Source organism: Pinus tabuliformis, chromosome 8 (genome assembly GCF_031772625.1).
Source record: "Pinus tabuliformis cultivar Carrire ecotype Pingquan chromosome 8, CPIR1, whole genome shotgun sequence".
Lineage (NCBI taxonomy): Eukaryota > Viridiplantae > Streptophyta > Pinopsida > Pinales > Pinaceae > Pinus > Pinus tabuliformis.
The window spans coordinates 825,963,973-825,969,972 of NC_142294.1; positions in this window are offsets into that span (position 1 = coordinate 825,963,973).

A 6,000-nucleotide genomic window follows, 5' to 3' on the forward strand; every position below is an offset into this window, starting at 1 on the left:
CCTTTGTCTATTTCGGTAGACATCGTCGAAGAAGTGTTTTGATTGTGGCACAAATAGAACAATCTTTGGTAACCTGAAAAAGGTAGGCCTTTCCCGATAAAACAAATATTTTCTCTGCAAATTGAGGGGTAACTTGAAAAGGTAGGCCTTTCCCGATAAAACAAATGTTTTGTCTGCAAATTGAGGGGTAACCTTGAAACTCTATTTCACTATACCTGGGGGCATGCAAACCTTTTGGCATGCAAGTGAAGAGCGACCATTTATTTTTTAAATTTGTAGGTCCTCTAACCCTCTAAACTCGTAGGATTGGTCGTTTCCTAACTTGCATAAAGAAAGGATGTGGGGCAAAGCTTTGAAAAAATGCCGTTTTTAGATGAGACATTCTTATTTTATGACTGGATCAAGCAGTTTTAACGCGGACTTCAAGCTCGTTAAAAAATAAACATAAGCAATGAGCAAGTGTTTCCCCCAGCGTTTAAGCTCATTTTAAAATAAAAAATGAACCAATTTCCGGTAAATAACCGTCGTGAATGTAGTACTTCAGCCTTCAAATCCTTGGTCGTGTTCTCATCATCACCTCCACTTTGTATTGGCCGATCATTCACCTCCACTTGATTGTTTACCCCTTTTGAGGAACAGCTGCGAAGAGTGATCCTGTTAGCCATCCTTGTAACACTGCCGTGATTGGAAAATTCCAAACCTTACCTGGAATCAGCTGCTACCCGAATTTGTCACTCATTCCTCAAAGACGAGTCTCCTTTAAGCTCTTTTCAACTGACTCATAAAATATGAAAAGATTGCCAAGCCATTGGCCTCTCCAGCTCGTTAAAGTGACCGGAAGCGCTATCCCTCCTTTAGATTTTAATATTTTTGGACCTGAGGGATTATTACACAAAAAGATTGAGCGCTTGTTTTGTTCGGCTCGTTAAAAGTACCGAAAATTCATCCCTTCTGTATTATTTTATACTTTTTCGGACTTAAGGGATTAGATGGCAAAAAAGGATTTTTGGAGTTTCCTTTACGTCCCTTTTCAGACTCTCTAAAATTGAAAAGGACCGAGTTATCTTTGTCGTTAAACTCGTTAAAACCTAATAGCGACAAACTTGTCCATAACAGACAAGAACGAGTTTCACTATCGCTAGGCTCGTTAAAACATAGCGATGGGTTTGCCCGAAGGGCAAATTATAGAACAAACATATGTTATCCTCCTCAAGCTTGACAAAAATAAAGAGGTACTGGTCAACAATGACTGGGGAAAAATTGGGAAGAGGACTTGAAGAAACCTTGTTGGTAGCAAGTCGCTCTTGAACATGACACTTTCACTCCGCATCCGAGTCGGGTTGGGTTGTTCCATTCACTGGTCACATCACCATGGTTCCATCACACCATCCACATTTGGGGTAATGCTACCAATCCATCATGTCAGTGTCGCCGATATGTTCAAGAGAAGTCGCTCAGAGAATTCACCTATGTATCACCCACTATAATACATTTTTGCTCCATTCTTTTCATGACCGCCACCCTGAACCGTATATCACCATATTGTTTTCACCTCCATTAAAATCATTTGCTCCATTCCGTGTCATTGATGTGGGATTCACTAACGCCCTCCTATGACAGATTGCTTCTTGTCGACATCAGCTCATTATCCAAGAAGTCGATCTAGGAACAACCCTTTCAGTACTTTGAAGCTTGCATGCCTCAATGGCAAGTTTCTCACTTCCGACGACAGGCTTACATCAATGGCCTTCGACCAAAAGATTTTGCGTGGTGTTCGATCCCACGTCCCTTATTCACGCCATTTGAATTGTACTACAGTACCTTGAGGATCATTATCATTATCGGTGATTCCTCTCGCGCCTATTAATAGCTTACATCATTGGATGGTAATTAGGCGATGTATTTCCATGTTCGACTCGAGAACATCTCTCACATGGATCGACTTGTACTTTGAGTGAAGATCGAACGAGATTGAAGACCCCAGATCTAGTTTCATCCGTCTAGGCTACAATATATATTCAAGAAAATAAAGACATCAAATGTACATCATTGCTGCACAGATAATCATCCAATCTAAGGGATGATGGCTCTACCAGAATCATCAGTCTACACTCAGACGATTGTCTGTCCTATGTACATGAAAATGAATTTATAAAGCTGAGCATGGGAATGCCTGCCTCAGCTAGATCATGAAAATATTATAAAGATAATGTATTGTATTGTATCTTATTATAGGTATCCTTCCAGCTTGAAAGAACTTCAGATCCTCATGATAAAGCATTTCACCCGACATCGACAAATTAACGACCTCATGCTTTAGGGGGCAACTGTTATAGACATTTTTGGGAACTGCAACCCCAGTCATAAATGTAAATAAACCAAGTGCTCTTAAGTCCCTAAAAATGTTGTTCCAACCCCTAAAAGAACAAGGTCAACTGATTACATCTTCTCCCAGAAGTTCTCCATGAAAAACTACTCAGAACTAGTCAAAACTGGACCATTTCACCTGCTCCATAGGCAAAGTGCGTTGCATCCCACCTGAATACACACAGTAGGTGCGATGCATGTCAAAAAGCCCTTCTTGGGGTGCGATGGGCAAGAAGGGACAAATGGCAGGGTCAATCCGCAAGGTGGAGGAGCATGGAATCTTCCAGAAACTTCTCCTGTGACACTTGCCTCTCTGAATTCGACCAGGATGAGTAAGAGATCATCAATCTCCAAGTGGAATCAAGAACTATCAGAGAGAAGACACTAATCAAATCTCAAAAGCTAACTCACCCCCCTTGCAAACATCTATATATGGATCCCTCATCCCAGAGATCCAGAGGCTGGAATTTTGTATCTTGTAAGGAAGTGCTGCTGGTTTCTTGGTGCAATATCATAGTGTTGGGTGATCTAAGCTTTTCATGAGGTGAAGAAGGGCTTCTTGCTGAGAGGATGATGTTGGGTCAGAACAATTGGTTGTAATTCTCTTGGCTCTTTCTTGATTATCAATAAAGTTATTCAAGCTTTCCTCCACATGTTTGTATGATTAATGTTTTATGCATTTGTGTGGTCAATGTACATCTGATCCTATATTGTTTTTGATAATAGATCTATGTTCTTGGATATTATTATGCTGCTTTGATTCTACAGGTACCCTGTGAAGCTGGGTGGACAAGGAAGCGAGTAGCAAAAGATCTATCAGAAGGGAGAGGAATCGAACAAGGAACCAAGTGCAAGACAGAGGTTGGTCTCCTTTATTCTTCTCTCATCTATCTCTCATAAAGGAAAACGAAAGTAGTTTTAGTTTGTTTGTTTCTAAAGTAGCTACCAGCCTTATTGGGATTAGTAGCTCTGCATAGACACTATTCCCGGTAACAGGTTCCATAAAACTCCCACTCACAACACAAACAAATGTTACACGAAGTAGGCCCTAGTGGCAGGGATAAAAGACTAAGAGACGGATGCATTCTCTGACTGTGAGCTAGAACCTGACAAGGGAAAGAAAATCATTGACACTGAACCCACTATGATGATAACCACCACCAATCTCCAAAAGGTGTCATCTAAGGATCTATAGGATGGGGAGAACCTCTTTCACTCATGGATGTGCGCAAAGGGTTCTCTGGTGGAGTTCATTGTTGACAACGAGAATTAGAATAACTTGATCTCAGCAAAGATCGTTAAGAGATTGAAGCTACCAATAATGTCGCACCAAGATCCATAGACCATCGGGTGGCTCCACCTAGGGTGAGATCTCATTGTCAGCCAGTAGTTTTGCCTACCTTATAGCATTAAGCCCTTTGCAGATGAGGTATTCTGCAATGTTCCCCTCTATAAGTCTGTGATGTTTTATTAGGTCAGTCATACCTATGGAAGCATCATGATGTACATGAATGTAGACCTTGTTTTTTTATTATTAATTTGAGTCATAAATTGTACATGACACCAGAGGTAGCGTCTCCTACTGCCCTTTCTTTTATCTCTACTAAAAAATGTAGTAAGGTCATTTCCCAAACTAAGAAATTCGTCTTCCTTATGATTCACCCTCAGAGTGAGGACTATTTTGGTCACATCCACAGCCTCTAGAACGGGCTCCTTCACACAACAATAACAAATGGACAAGGTCATGGAGGAGTACATGGACATCTTCACCTCACCCACAAGGGTACCCCTACACTATTAGGTTACACACTCCGTCTATAAGACCCTGGGTGCATTGCTACCTGATGGACCAATCTATTGATGCTCTATTATTGCGAACAATGAAATCAAGAGGCAGATCTAGTAGTTGTTGCAGAAAGGGCACATCAGGCCATGTTCATCACCCTGTGGGAGCCCCAATTATGTTGGTACAAAAGAACCATGAAACCTGGAGGCTCTGTATTGACTATCAGACACTGAATAAGATCACCATCCACAATAGGTATCCAATCCCACCGATTGATCACCTTCTGGGCCAACTCAAGGGGCTCAAGTATTTCAACGAGCTTGACTTGTATTATGGTTATCATTAGGTACCGATTGAACCCCCTGATGGTGGGAATATTTCCTTCATTTCCAAGGAGGGCCTTTCTGAATGGTTGGTCATTCCTTTTGAGTTGATGAATTCCCCCGCAACCTTCATGCAATTGATGGAAGACATATTACGACCCTTCACCAACTCGTTCGTGGTAGTGTACATGGAAAACATCTTGATCTTCATCCAGAGGTCGGAAGAGCACATATATCATATTTGATGAGTCATCCAAACCCTACGACAACTCAAATTATGTGCTAATTTGGAGAAATGCACTTTTGGTATGACTCAGGTTCAATGTCTGGGGTACATCACTGATGAGCGGGGTGTGCATGTGGACCCAGCCAAGATACAATTATTCAGGATTGGCCAGCCCCAACCACTCTAACAAAGCTCCACAAATTTCTTAGTCTTACCAATTTCTATCACATGTTCATGTTGGGATTCTCTCATATCACTTGGCCTTTGGGTCAAGTCACCAAGGGCAGAGCGAAAGAAAAGTTCTTTAGGTATGAATCCCAATAGAATACATTTGTTGAGTTGATGCCTTGCCTTTGCTCTGAACCAATTCTCACATTACCAGACTCGCAACAACCATTTGAAATTGAGATAGATGCCTTCCATTATGATGTTGGTACAGTTCTTACCTAGCAGGGGCATCCAGTGGCATATCATAATGAGACACTTTCAAATACAATCTGAAAGTATCTCATCTATGACAAAGAGATGTATCCCATTGTGCATTCCTATCGATAATGGAGGAATTACATTATGGGGAAGGAAACAATCATCCACACAAACCACCAACCCTTACAGTTCATACAAACACAAGAAAAGGTGCAGAATGACCGCCATAAAAAATGGTCCACATATCTATAATAATTCCATTTGAACATTAAGTACAAGAAGGGAAACACCAATAATGTTGTAAACTACCTCAGCTGATCATTGGTTATGGCGTTGACCATTGTGCTTGACTATTGTCAACATGAGACTTTAGGATGGCTGCATCTTTACAAAGGTGATCCATAATTCGACTACACTTACCATATGATCCTAGAAGGTAAGCAAGTTCTAGACTTTCACCTCTACGACACACTGTCATTCCACCTAGGACACTTATTTGTTCCTTTAAGCGAGCGTGTGAAGATGATTTTTGAGGCGCACTACAATGGGGTCTCTTGACATTTTGGGTAGAAAAGACAGTGGCAGTGTTGCAGAAGTATTTTTAGTAGTAGAACCTTCGATATAATGTTGGGAAGTACTTAAGATCCTACACTATCTGTTTCACTGCCAAACCTACAATGAAAAAGCAAGGCCTGTATACTCCTCTGCCTAATCCAAGCAAACCCTGGGAATCCATCTCCATGGATTAGATGTCGAGCCTTCCTTCTACCAAGCATGGAAATGACTGTGTTTTCATGATTGTGTTTTCTGAGACGACCATTCTAGCAGCTTCCAAGAAGAGTATCACAGCCGAAGTCATTGCCAAAATATTA